This window comes from Dermochelys coriacea, chromosome 8, assembly GCF_009764565.3.
Source record: "Dermochelys coriacea isolate rDerCor1 chromosome 8, rDerCor1.pri.v4, whole genome shotgun sequence".
In the NCBI taxonomy this organism is placed as follows: domain Eukaryota; kingdom Metazoa; phylum Chordata; order Testudines; family Dermochelyidae; genus Dermochelys; species Dermochelys coriacea.
Window position 1 is genome coordinate 36,248,035 of NC_050075.1, and position 17,564 is coordinate 36,265,598.

General features: G+C 48.2%; 1 protein-coding gene across 1 annotated transcript in view; it reads left to right on the forward strand.

Annotated features, from left to right (window-relative positions):
- The first annotated feature begins 4,665 nt into the window (after positions 1 to 4,665).
- PSD2 (pleckstrin and Sec7 domain containing 2) overlaps positions 4,666 to 17,564 on the forward strand; it is a 136,012-nt gene continuing 123,113 nt past the window's right edge. Inside the window, exon 1 of the mRNA XM_038414950.2 lies at positions 4,666 to 5,066. The gene's annotated coding sequence lies outside the window, so the exon portion shown is untranslated. The remainder of the gene's footprint in view (positions 5,067 to 17,564) is intronic.

Here is a 17,564-nt window from a genome sequence, read left to right on the forward strand (position 1 = left end):
ATATACAAATTTCCAGAAAAATTCTTGGCAGGGTGGCCAGGATTCTTGTTGTGAGAAATGAAAATTTTCATTTTTATGGGGAAAAATGGTTTTGAAAAAAGGCATTTTTGGGAAAAAATGAAAAACTGTGACCAGCTCAAATGAATATCTGTATTTTTTATTAAGAGCAAAGTAAGCTAACTACTAACATACAGGTTTCAGAGTAGCAGCCGTGTTAGTCTGTATTCGCAAAAAGAAAAGGAGTACTTGTGGCACCTTAGAGACTAACAAATTTATTAGAGCATAAGCTTTCGTGAGCTACAGCTCACTTCATCGGATGCATTTGGTGGAAAAAACAGAGGAGAGATTTATATACACACACACAGAGAACATGAAACAATGGGTTTATCATACACACTGTAAGGAGAGTGATCACTTAAGATAAGCCATCACCCACAGCAGGGGGGGGAAAGGAGGAAAACCTTCCATGGTGACAAGCAGGTAGGCTAATTCCAGCAGTTAACAAGAATATCAGAGGAACAGTGGGGGGTGGGGTGGGGGGGAGAAATACCATGGGGAAATAGTTTTACTTTGTGTAATGACTCATCCATTCCCAGTCTCTATTCAAGCCTAAGTTAATTGTATCCAGTTTGCAAATTAATTCCAATTCAGCAGTCTCTCGTTGGAGTCTGTTTTTGAAGCTTTTTTGTTGAAGTATAGCCACTCTTAGGTCTGTGATCGAGTGACCAGAGAGATTGAAGTGTTCTCCAACTGGTTTTTGAATGTTATAATTCTTGACGTCTGATTTGTGTCCATTCATTCTTTTACGTAGAGACTGTCCAGTTTGGCCAATGTACATGGCAGAGGGGCATTACTGGCACATGATGGCATATATCACATTGGTAGATGCGCAGGTGAACGAGCCTCTGATAGTGTGGCTGATGTGATTAGGCCCTATGATGGTATCCCCTGAATAGATATGTGGACAGAGTTGGCAACGGGCTTTGTTGCAAGGATAGGTTCCTGGGTTAGTGGACCACTAGTTAGTGAACCACTAACCCAGGAACCTATCCTTGCAACAAAGCCCGTTGCCAACTCTGTCCACATATCTATTCAGGGGATACCATCATAGGGCCTAATCACATCAGCCACACTATCAGAGGCTCGTTCACCTGCGCATCTACCAATGTGATATATGCCATCATGTGCCAGCAATGCCCCTCTGCCATGTACATTGGCCAAACTGGACAGTCTCTACGTAAAAGAATGAATGGACACAAATCAGACGTCAAGAATTATAACATTCAAAAACCAGTTGGAGAACACTTCAATCTCTCTGGTCACTCGATCACAGACCTAAGAGTGGCTATACTTCAACAAAAAAGCTTCAAAAACAGACTCCAACGAGAGACTGCTGAATTGGAATTAATTTGCAAACTGGATACAATTAACTTAGGCTTGAATAGAGACTGGGAATGGATGAGTCATTACACAAAGTAAAACTATTTCCCCATGGTATTTCTCCCCCCCACCCCACCCCCCACTGTTCCTCTGATATTCTTGTTAACTGCTGGAATTAGCCTACCTGCTTGTCACCATGGAAGGTTTTCCTCCTTCCCCCCCCTGCTGTGGGTGATGGCTTATCTTAAGTGATCACTCTCCTTACAGTGTGTATGATAAACCCATTGTTTCATGTTCTCTGTGTGTGTGTGTATATAAATCTCTCCTCTGTTTTTTCCACCAAATGCATCCGATGAAGTGAGCTGTAGCTCACGAAAGCTTATGCTCTAATAAATTTGTTAGTCTCTAAGGTGCCACAAGTACTCCTTTTCTTTTTACTAACATACAGTACAGGCAACAAGGTATCAGTGATGGATGAAGAGAAAAGATACCAAATATCCTTCCGATGACAGAGCTTGAAAGTGAAGCTGTCTGGCCCCGGTTCCTTTCAATCTAGCGGTCAGAATCTTTGTGTGTTTTGAGGGTATGTGCCATCCACACAGCCCCATTGCTGTGTGGATGGTTGCAAGCTCATGCCTGTGATGTGGATGTACAATCTATTGGCAGCTGCTGCACCTAAGAAATGATTCAGTTCAAGAGACGATTACCATTCAAATCCTGTTTACTGTTACGTTCACAGATTCCAAACAGAACTGCACCACAACAAACAAACTCTCCAAGACTAAACTGTCTGTGGGGTCAAGCAGAATGTGTAAAAACTGTTTGTAATAGTGATATTCGGTAACACCAAAAAAATCACAGCACGTCCAGAGTACATGAACCTAGCTAGTTTGGCTCTACCTATAATCGGAGAAAAGGTATAACAATTGTTAATAATTTGCCATAAATTACTAGGACAAATATGCAGCTCTCTACCATGGGTGGGAAGACATTTCTTCCTGACTCCAGCTGTTGATCAGTTCATTCCCTGAAGCATCAAGACGGATAGCCCTTGTTGTTATGCATCCCAGCTAGCCTCTGTATTCCGCTTAGAAACCAGAACCTCACTGTGTCATGCTGCAAAATATCCCTCCATAGGACTGGCTGTAAAGCAATTGGATTCTAGTAGTTGCCTTCAGACCCTAGCAGAGCAACATACTGATGAATATTGATCATGGCTTCTTAAAGCATCTTAACCTGATAACTGGCTGATTACAAATTCATTAACATTGAGCAGAGGTGAGCAGGTCTGATGTTCACCATAGTGTAACTTGAATCTGCCTTTTAGATGAGAGAACCTTGGGGAAGTTAAGACTTCTACACATGAATTTGTCAGACTAATACTGGTCTTGCCCATTGCCATGATCTTTATTTAATATCTCTCTACAGCCCAGTAACCTTCATACACACCTGCATTTGTTGGATAACTCATAAGTATAGCTGCAGGGTGGCTCATTACATGGTTCATTACAGATACATACGCTGGCAAACAACTCTGTGTGTTGTGCTATAGAACAACTCCTTGGGGGAAAATATACAGCCGTGTTCTGCAATGATGCTGCCGGACACTACTGCTTGTAATGGTCTCACTGCAGTGTCTGGAGGTATTACTGTAGACTGCTGCAGTATTTGTAGTAAGGGGCATTAGAGATCTTTCCCAGTGTCCGGCTGGTGGATCTTGCCCACATGCTCAGGGTCCAACTGATTGCCACATCTGGGGTTGGGAAGGAATTTTTCCTTGGGCAAGGTTGGCGGAGACCCTGGGTTTTATTTTGCCTTCCTCTGCAGCATGGGTCACGGGTCACTTGCAGGTTTAAATTAGTGTAAATGGTAGCTTCTCTGTAGGTCAAAGTCTTTATATCATGATTTGAGGACTTCAGCAACTCTGCCAGGGGTTCTGGGTCTATTACAGGAGTGGGTGGGTGAGGTTCTATGGCCTGCAATGTGCAGGTCAGACTAGATGATCATGATGGTCCCTTCTGGTCTTAAAGTCTGTGAGATCTAGTGCCATCCCTCAGGCTGCTCACAATACCTTGAATAGCCAAGAGAAGACTTTTGTATGGGCATGCTTCCTGTAGGACAAGCTTTCCAATAGGAATCTAGTGAAAGGTTCTTTTATGCCTTGAGGCCTGGCATGAAAGCTACAATGAATCGTGCAGTCATCATCTACACCAGACATATATCACTGAGTAGGAGAGACAGAAATCAGCAGCTTTGCCCCCAAAATAAAGGCCTCTGTCAGGATAGCTGATGGAGAAACTGCTTTGGCTGTGAGGAGCAGAGCAGGGCTTTGGTCCTCTGTGGGCCTCCAGCTACTAGAATGTGCACATGCTCATTACAAAAGGCACGTTGGTACTCAAGCACATACCTTGTTATTTCCTAGTTGTTGGGAGTGTGATCTAGGGTATAATTTTGTTTCTCACTAGTGCTCATGCTGCTTTCCCTGGTGAAAGTGGTGACCTTTTGCCCTCTGGGCAAACCCAGAGCACCTTGCGAATTAGTCCCTCATTCTTCTGAGCTTTGCCCTTTTCTCAGTGGAACCAGCTTTACACCAAGACCTGACATGCTCCTTCCGGAAGCCACCCTTATGTGTCTGGCTAGGGTTGCCACTTTTGCTTGGACTTATTCCTGGAGGTTTCCTCACATGACACAATCTTTAATGAAATATTCATCTTTAATTTCTGGAGACTCCAGGACAATCCTGGAGGGTTGGCAACCTAAGAAGAGACACGAGATGCCACCAGAACAGGAAATAGAGTCCAAGAACCCATTAAAACCAAAACCCTAGGCTTTGGAGGCCTGCTCGCACTGATAGGGAGAAACGTTGGAACATTGCTCCCCAAGCTATGCAGGGGGCTTCCTAGAAAAAGCTTCCTGGCAAGCCTAGCAGGGGGAAGGCCCTGTCTCCGGGGGCAGTAGCTGGGGATGTGAAGAACACAGCCTAACACCAGAAGGGAAAGGAAGGAGCAAAGCAGGGTGGTGGTGGTATGCAGCCCCTGGAAAGCTCCAGTAGGAGGAGGGGTGGGGACCCAGGTGGCAATAGGGGAGCAGGTAGGCCCTGTGAATGCATTCATCAGCCTTGCAAATTTTACCAAGGTTGTTGTTTGCTTATTTATTTATTTTTTACATTTCTTAAAGACGGCCTGTCTGTTTGGCAGAATTTTGCCAGCTCCAGTTTGAAGGTATTTGATTGGCTGGCCGATAGCAAATCTGTCCCTCTGGGCTTTGAGAAACCGTTGAATATTCTTAGCAGTTCGCTCACACTCCACTGTAGTGAGTGTCTTCTAGCTGATTGCTTAGCTGCAATCTATTCCTCTAGGTTTATGTAGCAAGGTCTTTCCCTCCACCCTTTCATTGACTGCAATCACTCTCTGCCTTCCCTTTTAGTCTTATCTCTCCCCCCTCCCCTTTCTGTCCCCTTTCCCTCCCATCCTTTCTGCTCGATCTCTAGCAATCTCTTGACACCTGAAGGAAAGCCTGGGAGGTGTGACCCACTGCAAGGGGGGGGGGAACCAATAAAAGGAAAGTCTAGGAAGGTATGGGGGATGGGGCAACTCCTTATGTGTAGCTGCTGATTATTTTGCATGGATTGGTGAGGAGAAAAGAGAGCTGCGTTGGGGGGGAACTAAAAAAGGCTTATTGCTCCGGTAAGTGCAAGGACAATATACACTATTATCATTGTTGATCATTTACTTGATTCATCCCCATGGCATCCTATGTCCTATTTTGCTTGGTTAGGCATGGCAGCATCGTTATTATTATTATTTATTTGATGTATCAGCTTTGTGCTTCAATGCTAGGGATTGAATTGTCTCAGTTGGGGTGTGTGTGTGTGTCCGTCCAGATGCCCATTCTCTGAATCTGCTTTTCCAACTCTCAGCTGGAAGTCTGGACTGGGAATTTGGGGTGTAGTATTCGGACACATTACTCGCCAAAAACAATTGATGGCTGTTATTGATTTCCAAATCCTCTACCCATTAAGAGGAACACATTAATTCTCCTGGTTATTTAAAATATCTGGAACATGAAAATGGGACTCTTTAATTACCTCCTTCATTTATAGGGCAAGTTTCCTTTACCAAGACTCTGACATATTCTGTACTATGGTTTATAACAAAGCTATATTTAAAGATCAGTTCAGCAGTGGTTATAGCATCCACATTACACAGTTGTCATGGAGATGGTACAGAGAAGCTGAAGTGATAGGACTGCATCTGGACTATGGAAGGGCTTTACTGATCGGTGGGATTTTTTTCTTACCTTCTGTCTTTTTGTCTTTGCTAGGTTACAGTTCTCTTCTAATCTTGAATGAGGCAGGACAGTATTGCAGAATTTAAAGGTCTAGCATCTGGGAAGATTGTATATTTAGCCCACTCTGCACTATATTATTATCTTAATTGTTATATTGGCATTTGTGTCTTGCTGGGTTTTTTTTGTTTTGTTTTTTGGTGGGGCTTTTTGTATTTTTTGTGGGGAGGGCAGGAAGGAGAAGACAGGATAGTTTGCTGATCCTCAGCTAGGTGTGAAAGTACTTTCTAATGAGGTGCCTATAATGACTACACTGTAATGGCTTATTTTACATTTTGGGGACAAAGGGGAAATACTTTTTTACTTTAGCCATATTTAATTCCTCATCTCAGTTTTGAGAATGCAGAGAGATCACCACCTGCCCATTTATAAACCAGACGGTATGAAATTTTTTTGCAACTGGTAAAGGGAATGTGTTGGCAACTGAAAAAAAATACATAATTTATGAGGAAGAAATTCTCTTGCCTAAGACTAGCTAGAATACAAAGAGTATTTCTATGGGAAAGGCATGTTGTATGTTACAAATATGTATTTCTCTAGTGGTTTAGATTAAATCATACTATTGTGCTTTTCATTGTTTTGTGCGTTAGGCCAGTTTTAGTCAATATTTAATCTGATCTTATTGTGTGCTCATACAATAAACGTGTAATTTGTGACTTACATCTACAAAATGCATTGGGAATGCATGTGGTATTGTCTCTCTAAATACAATTTCACCCTTTTTTTTTTTGTTTGCTGTAGCCTATTGTGGTGATGTAAATAAAGTAAAATACATTGGTGGAAACAAGCCCGTCAGAATGGCAATGTTTTTGTAATTATAATATCACCAAACATAGGGGAGGATTAATTGCTAGGATAAACAGAGATTTGTGCCTGTTGGATGATGGGGCATGGTGTTCCGGGCCTGCATTCCTGTAGCTGGTATTACAGCCTACATTCTCCACATCTGAGTGGATGATACTTTTAGCAAGAAAATGTAGCATATTATTAGGCATTTTATAAAAAAGAAACCTGCATGTGTCTATCAATTTGTACATTACTGGGTACTTCAAAGTGTGCAGCTCAGCTAGGATTTTTGTGAACAAGATTTTTCCTATACAAGTCCAGAGCGAACAAGGGGAAAGTCTGAAAGTGGGAGTCTGAGCCTGGAGGGCATGTCTCGGAGGGCTGAGCCACAAACTAAATGGCTCTCAGTTCAGCTGTTTCCCCCAAAAAAGTTAAGTACAGGTGTAAATGGAGATCTCTTGTATTTTCCCCCTCAAGATCATTTTGAAGTGCAAAGTCCAGGGCCATGAGGTTCCGAAATGACAAGGGAGTTCATTCTTGCTGTCTCCATTCTTTGGATACTTTCTCCCCATATTAACCCTCAACCCCAGCGATAACACTGTCATCCCACAGGGAAACTGAGGCACAGATTGGTGAAGTGATTTCCCCAAGGTCACACCACAATTAGTGATATTGTTGGGCAGAGAACCTAGGAGTCTGGTGTGCAAGTTTCCTGCTCTATCCGCAAGGCCATAAACATTGCAGAAGGCACTTAACAAGTACTGAAGAGGCCCTACTGCAAGGTGCAGCCTGTGTTTAAAAAAAACCATGGTATTTTTACTAACAGTCCTAGTCACTGAGGTAAAGGTGGTGTTTCTCTTTTAAGGCTAAGATTTTGGCTGCCAGTGGGAGGGATGGGGAGTAAGTGGCCTTACCCTATCCCCTGGGGTAGCCCAAGTAAAGATCAGCCTTTCCTTGGGGCTCTTTGGGCAGCCCAGGTATGGACCTGCCAGAACTACAGTGCACACGCAGAGGGGAGCACAGAGGCTGTTACTGAGATGCATTCCCCTGTCCAGGAGCAGCTCAGCTGGAAGTGGATGGTAAAGGGAACGATGATGACTGCCCTCCCCATGCCGGCCACTTGGGAGGCATAGCTGTCCCCTTTGAAGGGGTGTCTCCTCCCTCCTGCACAAGCGGGGAGCTCCCCGGGGAACAGCGTGGTTTTGCGTCAGCCCTCCCTTTAGGCCCTGGCTGCATGTGACAACCTCGCCCTGAGCCATCACTGAAATCTCTTTGTACAGAGCAGGGAGCCAGCCAGAGTGAGGCATCTAGGCAGAGCCATCTTCGCTATCTCCTGTCAAGTAGGAAGCCAGATCAGAGAACTTGCCCGTTGTGCTGGGGCCAGCATTGTGTCAGACTCAGAGACATTACTGTGGGGAGCGAGGCCTGCAGAGTCCTGTCCCCCCAAGCCTGGGGGCTTTCCTGCCTAATTATCCCTGTCTCACATGCGCACACGCTTCGGAAAGCAGCTCCTCACTCCTCCTGAGGAGATTTCAGAAGGTCACAGCACTAGTTCAATACAAGAGGCTGGCTGCACACACGCTGCATTCTCCAAAGCAACATTATGGGCCTCATGGCATCAGGACCCGCCTGGCTGGACAAGGGCAGACTGGGGGGAATGGACCCAAATCTGGCCCAAGAGCCTCTCCACTCCCCTTGTGCAGGGGCCGGATGCAGTGTGGCCAGGGAGTACAGCTGCTACTAGCTTTGCATTGGCACTAGCTTACCTTAAGAGAGCTGGGTGGTTAATTTGTGTGTCCATCCCCCCGTGCACACGCTAGCCAGAAGAGCTGACTGAGTTCCTGCTGCCCCTGTTTGCAGGATGGTGACACTGACACTGCCAGACACCTATTTGTGTGGGTTGAGGAGAACCCCTCCTGGGGTTCCCACTGCCAGAGAGTCCAGATTAACCCCCACAACAAAGGTACCATCTAGCCCATTAAGCTCCATGCAAACTGTAAGGGACAAACCCTCCCCCATGTGATAGTAACATGCCTGGTGGGCTGGGGGCTGAATGTGGGCACTCGTGGGGCCAGATCTCTAGCTGGTGCAAGTGGGTGCAGCTCTGTCCAAGTCAATGAGGCTTGGCTGATTCACACCATCTGAGGATGCTGCATAGAGAAGGAAGGCTCAGTGGTTAGGGAGATCCAGGTTCAAATCCCTGCTCTGCTACAGACTTGCTGTGTGACCTTGGCTAAGTCACTTAGAACCTCACGTCCCAACCTGTACAATGAGGATAACAGCCCAGGCCTGCTTCCCAGGGGTCTCGGGAGGAGAAATGCATTACAGATAGTGGGGTGCTTGGACTCCACAGTAATGGGGGCCAGATAAGCACAACAGATAAACAGGATCTTGTCCATGGAAGCTATTCCTCATCCTTCTGTTGGGGGAGTGAACTTTGTGCACTCCTCTTCCTACGGGTGGACAGGGCCCTGGCCAAAGAAACCTTAGATCCCAAAGGATCTGCTGGAGGCCGGGGCAATCGCCATGGGATCTCTGTCTCTGTGCTGCCTTCCTTGGCCCATTGGCAATATGGGTCCTGGAGCAGCCGTGCTCTCAGCAAGTCAGTACCACAACTCAGCTCCCCTGAGGGCCATATCCGACATTGGCCAGAACTTTTCCTAATCTCCAATGTGCATGTTCCCAGAGCAGGTGGGCCTACAGAGGGATGGCGGAAAGAGGGCTGCATCATTGCCTCCTGAGCCAGCAGGTTGGAGCCATTCCAGGGCTCATTTTTCATGTGTGTCTCTCCCTGTTGCCAACCCTGTGCTTTTAGCGCAAGTCTCACGATGTTTGGTGTTTTAAAGCCCCAGCTTCGGGAGTCCTGTGATTGCGAGAGTCTCGGCTGCCATTTAAAAAAGTAAAGTCAGTTTCTAGCCCTCATGGTTGCAAAGAAAAGATGGAAGATATGAGACTCAACCCCAGAAGTCAAGAAAACAGACCCCCAAATTCATCGTCTTTAATATCTCCTGATTTTTAAGCAGTGTTGTGTCTCAGGAGTTTTGAATGCTTGGGGCTGACCATACAGCATGTTACAGAAGGTGAATTTTCCTTTTGACAAAGTGCAGCCAAACAAAATACTATGACCCTCCATTTTCCCAGAAAGTGAAAATAGAGAGAGGAGGAGACCAAAGCCTCTGATCACACAGCAGAAGGCTCTATGTGCTTTTCAAAGGGAACAGATGAAAGCCAGGTGTCCCTGAGAATAAGACCATTGTCCATCAGAAGGAAGGATGGCTGAGTGTTAAAGCACAGGCCTCGAAGTCACGAGTTACAGGCTCAGTTCTTGGGTCTGCCAGTGACTTCCTGTGTGACCTTGGCCAACTCACTAAGGCCCACAGAGGTGTTCTGGATCCTAACTTCCATGGAAATCAATGAGAGTTAGGACCCCAGATCCTTTTGTGGAGGATCTGGGCTTCAGTCTCTCTGTGTCTCAGTTCCCCAACTGTAAAATGGAAACAATACTTCCTACCTACCTGTGATGCTTCAGTTACTGTGGTTTGCAGAGCACTCTGCAGTCCTCATGGGCAGGGCACTGCAGAAAAGCAAAGAGCCTTTTAGTTCTGCCAACAGTTTAGCTGTGAGCCTGAACAGTGAAGCCACGGGACTCCCAAGTGCCCCGCATTAACATCCTTCTCCGTTGCTGGACCACCAGCTGGTGAGGGAGCCTGTATCACAACTGGACAGTACAGGCTGCTTTTCTCCTCTTCCCCTCAATACCTCCTTTTCTGTTTACAGGACTTGGCTCCTGCCTTATGGATAACTCATGGTTGAGGGTTTTGTAACATCAGAGGTAACCCAGCCAATCATGGTAGGGTCTGTTTATATACTGTAGCTGTATTGCTTAAAATGCCTTAAAAATCTTCAGATTTATTTATTATCCCCCAAAGCCACTTGTGGCCATCCGTCCTGCGCATGCTCATGTGCAGCACTAGTCACTTATTTAGAAGTCTGTAAGTATTTACAGGGGGACAAATATTTAATAATAGGCTCTTTAATCTGGCAAAGAAAAGTCTAGCACAATCCAGTGGCTGGAAGCTGACACTAGAGAAGTTCAGATTGGGAATAAGGTGTACGTTTTTTAACAGTGAGCGTAATTAACCATTGGAACAAATTACCAAGGGTCATGGTGGATTGTCCATCATGGACAATTTTTAAATCAAGATGGGATGTTTGTCTCAAAACTCTGCTCTAGGGATTATTCTGGGGCAAATCTCTGGCCTATGCTACACAGGTGATCAGACTAGATGGTCACAATGGTCCCTTCTGGCCTTGGAATCTACAAATTTGGGTTTGTGGCCAAATTCCAGGCCTGGGGCAGCACTGATGGGCACATTAGTGGTGATCAGCACCTCCGGGTGTGTCATCTTCACTGCTTCTGCCTGCTCATCCTCCCCTGCCCCATGCTCTCCCTACCAGGGTTTCAGGTGAGTAACGTTCGGGGAAAGGATGAAGATTAAACAAGGGTGTCCAGGTGGTTCCTCCTCTGGGGCAACTGCAGCCATTGGTGCAGGCAGGCACATTGCAAAGGCAAAGAGTTTGCTCTTCAGAAGCATCTTAATGAGCCCAGGTAGAAGCAAGTCTTGATTGGGGGAAGGGGTAGCCATATCGGGGGAGGGGGAAAACTCCAGCAGAGGCAGGGCCATCCCTTCCCCAGGTGAAGTGCTGCTCCCCTCGTGCCAGACTACCCCATAATGTGTTTGCCTCTTCCAAGCACCACCTCATCAATGGCTTCTCTCCTCCCACCCTTCTGCTCCTGGCTTGCCCTTCCTACCCACCCATTCCTTATCTGTACTGTGCACCTGAGGCTCCGTCACACTCAGGCCCCGTTTGGCTGCTTCAGCAGCATGAAAGGTCTTTAAAGTGCATTTAAAGAGCCCCTAGGAATCCCCCCCTGCTGCCACAAACTGGGATGTGGGCAGTCAGGCCTAGTGGTTGGAGCAGAAGTCACAGGCCAGGAACAGCACCAAAGGTCAGAGCCCGAGTCTGAGACCAGAAGTCAGAGCCCAGGGTCACAGCTGAAGCCAGGAAGCAGGTGAGGGAGCGGGTGGGAGCAAAGCGGAGCTACACAGGAACAAGGCAGGCTCAGGAGAGCTTGCAGCTGCAGTCATGTTGTGTCTCAGCTGGGCTTGTAGGCTGCCGGAGAGTGGGCAGGCGCAACTGTGAGTCCTCATTCCTGACACCTGCTGAGCCCTCCTTGACTGATTACAGCTAGCTTAAGGGTTCTCTGGTATCCCAGCTAGTGGCAGACGGGGTGGATTGGGGTTGTGGCTACAGCACACCCACTATGATAATTCTTGGCTTCTCAGAGACCGAAGGGGACCATGGGAAGCAGAGCATAAGTTAGAGCAGCCCCAAAGGCGCTCTAGCTTACACTGGGGGCCAGGTATTCAAATCCAGGAGCTCAAAGCCTCCCAATGGTGGGAATGGAGTAACAGAGACTCAGGCCCTTTGTCTTCTGCCCCTCGTTTCTTTCTGCCTCCCCTCTTCCCCAGAATGTCTGCTCTTCTCTCTCCCCGCTGCTTCTCTCACCACTCTACTCTTCCCTGTGAGTCTCTTCCTTAGAGTCTCCTCCTCTGCTCCACTAGGACCAGGGCAGCACAGTCTTCTCCACGGCGAGTCATGGTGTGGATGCCCAATGTCTTCCCCTGCAAAAAGGAGGCCACTGTCCCCCCTGCTCTGCTGGTGACATTCTCCATCTGCCACTGAAATCAATTCAGCAGAGCCTGGACAGGCTGGAGCCCTACAGTAACCGTGGTTGCAGGCCGCAAGTGGTATATGGGCTGTATAACGCTCCCTGGTGTGCCCTTTGGTAAGGCTGAATGGTGCTGCTATGAACTCCAAAAGGGAGCTCTGAGCACATGTGCAATGCAGAGCCATGCGCACTGGTGAGCAGCCAGAAGGTGCTTACCCCAAATTATTTCCATGGCACAACACGCACAAAGCGTGATTCGAATAGGACCCCTGCACGTATCCGCATGAGAGTTGACTGCACACACCTTTGCTCCTCCATCCCATAAGGCTGGCTGCTGCTGTCACATAGCCAGGGGGAAGCTGGGACCACTGTAGGAGATTGCAACAAAGACAGGCTGCAAAGCCAAGGGATGGAGCTCAGGCTGCTGAGCAACCTTGCCAGGAGTTCCAAGGGCTGATGAAATGGGGCATAGTAGCAAGAAAGGAGTTCTCGGAACAATACCAGCTTATAGCAGGGCGTTAGCAGTACTACCACCTGTAATAGTTTTATTTTTGGCAGGTCTCATGATATTTGAATTTTTTCATCAAGCTCCAGCTCCTGGAGTCATGGGCTTATTTGAGAATCTCAATGTCCACTTAAAAGAAAAAAAGGAAGTTTCTAGCCCTCATGATTGCAGACAATACCTATGAAAATGTGGCGTGAGCATCCCTGAAAGGTTCAGAAGCCGGACAGCAAATAAAATGATCCCTAGATCTATTATTTTGCACCTCTTGTGATTTTTAAGCCATCTCGTAACGTTGGTGGCCCTGCCTCGTGATTGGTGATTGCTTGGGGCTGGCAGCACCCTGTTGGGTTGTAGCAACCTGCGCAGCAAAGCCACCAGCTCTCCTGGATCACTCTTGCCATCAGGTCAGCTGGGCCTATTCGCTCCAGCCCAGAAATACAAAAGGTCTAATGCCCCTGATTCGGCCTGGCATTGGCGCTAGGCTGTCACTAGGGTCAAGATAGAGGCGCTGTATATCTAGGTTTCTAGAATCCCCTGGGCACTCCTCCAAGCACCCTATGCCCATCCCTGAAGGCTCCTTTGCCAAGGCCTCCTGCAGGAAGGCAGGAAACTAGAGCGAGAGACCCCTGCTCCACAGCTCCAGGGAAATTCCCTGGTGAGCCATGCCCTTGTTTTGTGGTGTCCCTGTGCTAGTATTGACCACACGCTAGGGCACTGGGCAAGCACAAATCGTGCCCTGAGTGTGTCTGTCAATCAGAGGGAACTAGCATCAGGGAGGGAAGAGCCTGCAGCCAAACTTGGGAGAACGCTTGAATTGAGGTTTGTGTTTGTTAGCAAAACTAACTATAAAGCCCCCCGTCCCCTCAGCTGAAGCTTAGTTTGCACCAGCCCCAACCTGTGTGGTTGTTAGGAGCCGGGAGGGAACATGTTTCAATGTAACAGTTCCTGATGCCCGGAGGAGCAGCCACATATGCCCATGGGGCTCCTCTGATGATCAGCATTGTGGTACTGCCTCTGAACTCAGTCAGGGTCCAGCTACTACCGGAGGAATGGCAGTGGGGAGCGGTGGTGGAGAGATGGTGGCTAGGGTTGCTGCTTTTTATTTGCACAAAAACGAACAACCTGACCCTGCCCCACTCTGAGGCCCACCCCTGTCCCATCCCTTCTCCGAGGCCCAGCCCCAGCTCACTCCAATCCCCACCCTTGCTCACTTGTTCATAGAGGGGGCAGGGGGTTGGGGTGCAGGAGGGGGTAAGGGCTCCAGGATGGGGCCAGAAATGAGGGGTTCAGAGTTCAGGATGGGACTCCAGGCTGGGGGAGGGGGTTGTGGCTCAGAATGAGGGGTTTAGGTTGTAGGAGGGGGCTCCGAGGTGTGGCCGAGGGGTTTGGAGTGCAGGAGGGGGTACGGGAGGAGGTTGTGGGCTCAAGTTTGGGTACAGCCCCCTGTCTTCTTGGAGACTAGAGATTGAGTGCCAGAGATTACGAGGCCCCACTGGCTCCAGTTAGCAGAGAAAAGCCCAGTTCTCTACTCCATGAGGAAAGGGTTTGGAGGGCAGAGCCTTCAGAACAGCCTGCCCTGCTGCCCCCGCACCTACCCCAGGTCATTATGCAGCCTGAAGCCTGCTCTATAATCCACCTGAGGACAAGTTACCCTCTAGTGCCCCCTAGAGAGCATGGCGGTATGGAGCCCTTTTTCACCCACCATCCCTTGCCTATCTGTAAACAGCTCTCTGTTCCTACTGCGCAGCTCTCTGGGGGATGTGGGGAGAGGGGCAGGGAGCCCCATTACTTTGTGCAGGTTCCATGAGCTGCACTAGCCAATCTGGGTCCTCCGTTCATGGACTGCCCAGTGAGAGCTCAGGGAGCCTGGGGTGGCCCAGTGGAAGGGATGCTGCTGGTTGGTGGGCCAGGAGGGGATACACAATGCCAGGGATTCAGCTATTTGTATTATTTGGGCCAGTGGAGCTGCAGGAGCAGGCGCTTTAGTTAATTAGATTACGAGGTCTCACAGGCTTCTGAGTCATAAAAAAAAATGAAAAGATTTTTGTAATTGAGGATGGGGTTTCTGCCAAGAGATGCTTTAATGAACATTTAGGTTTTTGGTCTTAGCTTAGCATGAGTAGGTATGGACCGCTATCACGGTCACTGTGTGCTGAAGGCTGGTAGGTTGCAGGAGAGGCTATGACCCCATTCTGCTGCGATCTCTATCCATTGCTTTCACAGTAATGGGAATCCTTTGTCCCTTAAACCCCCTTTCGTAGAAAAGCCTCCATGTGCCTTCCAAATGTTAATGCTCCATTCCTAACCATTGCCCCAGGAGGTGCCCATCTCCAGTGTACAGATGGGGAAATTGAGGCACAAATCAGTTAAAAGACAGAATCTGGCCCCTCCAAACTGTTCCATCACACATAAGGGCTGTTAATGCATCACAAATAGCTTTCAAGTTTCCTGAAGTGCAGCACTCTGATGCCCCCCTCCTAATCCCCCGGATAGGGCATGGGCTGAGGGAACGGGGTAGATGAATAGTAATGTGTGGATCCTGGCCTGCTTCACAGCCCATAGGCTGGCTTTGATGGACTGCCATAAATTAGAAGAGTCGCCAGCTCCTCCGACTTACATCTGGGGCTATTTTGGAGCAGCCCAGATTCTGAAGGATCAAGTGGTCGTGTAAAGCCACTTTCCTCCCTCCCCAGCTTGGTCGGGCTGGAGGCGCTGCACAGAATGCCAGCCTGCCTGTCTTGGTGGAGGGCAGAGTCAGCTGGTGGTAGTGGTGGGATTAGAAGCTGGCAGTTTCCAGCTCCCAGGACAGTGCTTGGTTGCCTAGAGATGCCCTAGCAGTGGAATGACATTGCATTGGGACACTCTCCAGAACTAAAGTTTATTGCTTATAATAACATGCTTATAAGGGCTCTCCAGTTGGGCATCCAAAGATCGATGATCTTAATGGTCCCTTCTGGTGTTAAAATCTATGAAAATCAGAGGCCACTTTGCAAAACATTGAGAAAGGATGGAGGGACTTACCCTTTTCCTCCTAGAGAGTCTCCCATGGCCATATCCCCAGCTGAAGCCTCCCAAAGCCTTTCTCCCCTTTACTTCTCCTACTCGTGCTTTCCCTGACCCTGCCATCAGCAATCACCCCCCATTAACTTTGAAAGATTCTTCAGAATCTCCTTGACAGTGCCGGACTTTGGCATGATTTCTACTAATGTCAGGAACAAAGGTGGGCTTGAGCCCGGTTAAGGAATATTTAATATGGTGCATTTGTCACTGGGGTCTGGGCAACTTTCAGAATAGCAGCATGCGGCTGGGTCAGATTGGCCTGGAGCTTGATTTCAATGCCACGTGCTCACGATCATGCTATTTCAGTTCCTGTCGGCTCCGGCTTTAATGTTAGTTAGAGCTGTCAGCTTTCGTTGGGAGTCAGAGAATGACCTCATCTCTTCTAGCTCCTGCAGGGAGCTCCATTAAATAAACGTGTCTTGATCTTTTTTCAGTTTTTTAAAAAAAGTTAATTTAGCACTGGTGAAAAATACCAGGCTGAGAATGCTGAAGGACAAGGCCTCTCATTCATCCACAGAACAGGTCTAGCACAGGAGCATCAGAGGGAGGTTCCTCCCCACACTTCGTCAGCAGGACCCAGTGCAGAACAGATCACCCTGGTGGTGAAAGATGGACGTTTATTCTCCATATCCATTCAGTCCTTGGTCAGTCTCTGACGCATCTGCCAATAAGGAGGCTGATTAGAGCCCTCTAGAAAGCCCTCTGAGACCATTGTCTTATTTCATGCTGGCTCTCCAACAGCTCTCAGCTGGTGGTGCCCATCCTGTAATGGATTCAAACCAGCTTTAGAGGTGATAGGGATTTAACTCTTTGTCTTCATCTTGATGGCTGCACTGCCTCTTAGCTTGTCTAGTGCTGAATACTCGTCCAGCAGGGAGTGTGGTTTTTCCAGAAGCCTTGGGGAATGTTCTTCTTTCCTGCTAATTTCCAGAGCCCTGTGAACCATTGATGGCATGCCAGTCTTGCTGGAATCCCCTAGGATTCAAGCCCCTAGGAAACAGCCAGTCAGGGGGAAGATGCTGCACATCCAAGCTGGTTCAGAGTAAAGTGGATGAGGTCTGCCACCATATCCACATGAGGAGCCATCTATTGCTTTGCAGTCCAGGTCAGTCGCCAAGTAAAGGGAATGGCCAGAACCATCTTTTCAGTGAAGTGGGGAATGCAGGATCCTCCATCAGAGAGGGGCTGCCTTTAGTATCTGGTCCAGCAGAGAACCTGGCCACCGGTATTAGGACATTGGTGGAACAAAAATCTTCAGTCCCACCATGCTGATCTGGACGAAGACATGAACTGACTGACATCTCCAGCTAACTTCAGATCAGAGTTCAGTACTAATGCACTATGGGCTAGGCTAGATGGATTTTTTCACCCCTTGCCACTAGGGGAGAGCTGCCTGAAAGTTGGAGATCGAGGAGGACTGAGCGCCTGGTGCATCAAGCAGCAAGCACAGCAGTGTGTGAAGGCTCTGTGGGCTCGTTAGTCCTTCCCAGTGATCCTGAGCACTGATTCTCACTCACCCCCTCAAAGATGTGGGGCAGGGGCAAAGCCTGTCATGCCAGACAGATGCTGATATAGGCAGCGCTGGTACAGGCTCCATGCCCAGTTAAGGGCCTCAGCTCTGGATTGCTCAGGGCTGAAGGAAGACTTTAGACCTTGGAGGCCGACTTTGTGCCAGGTTCATAGGGAGCTCCAGAGGAGACCATGAGCGTGTGCAGGAACTCTGTCTGGGGCACTGCTCCCAGGGACAGCTGT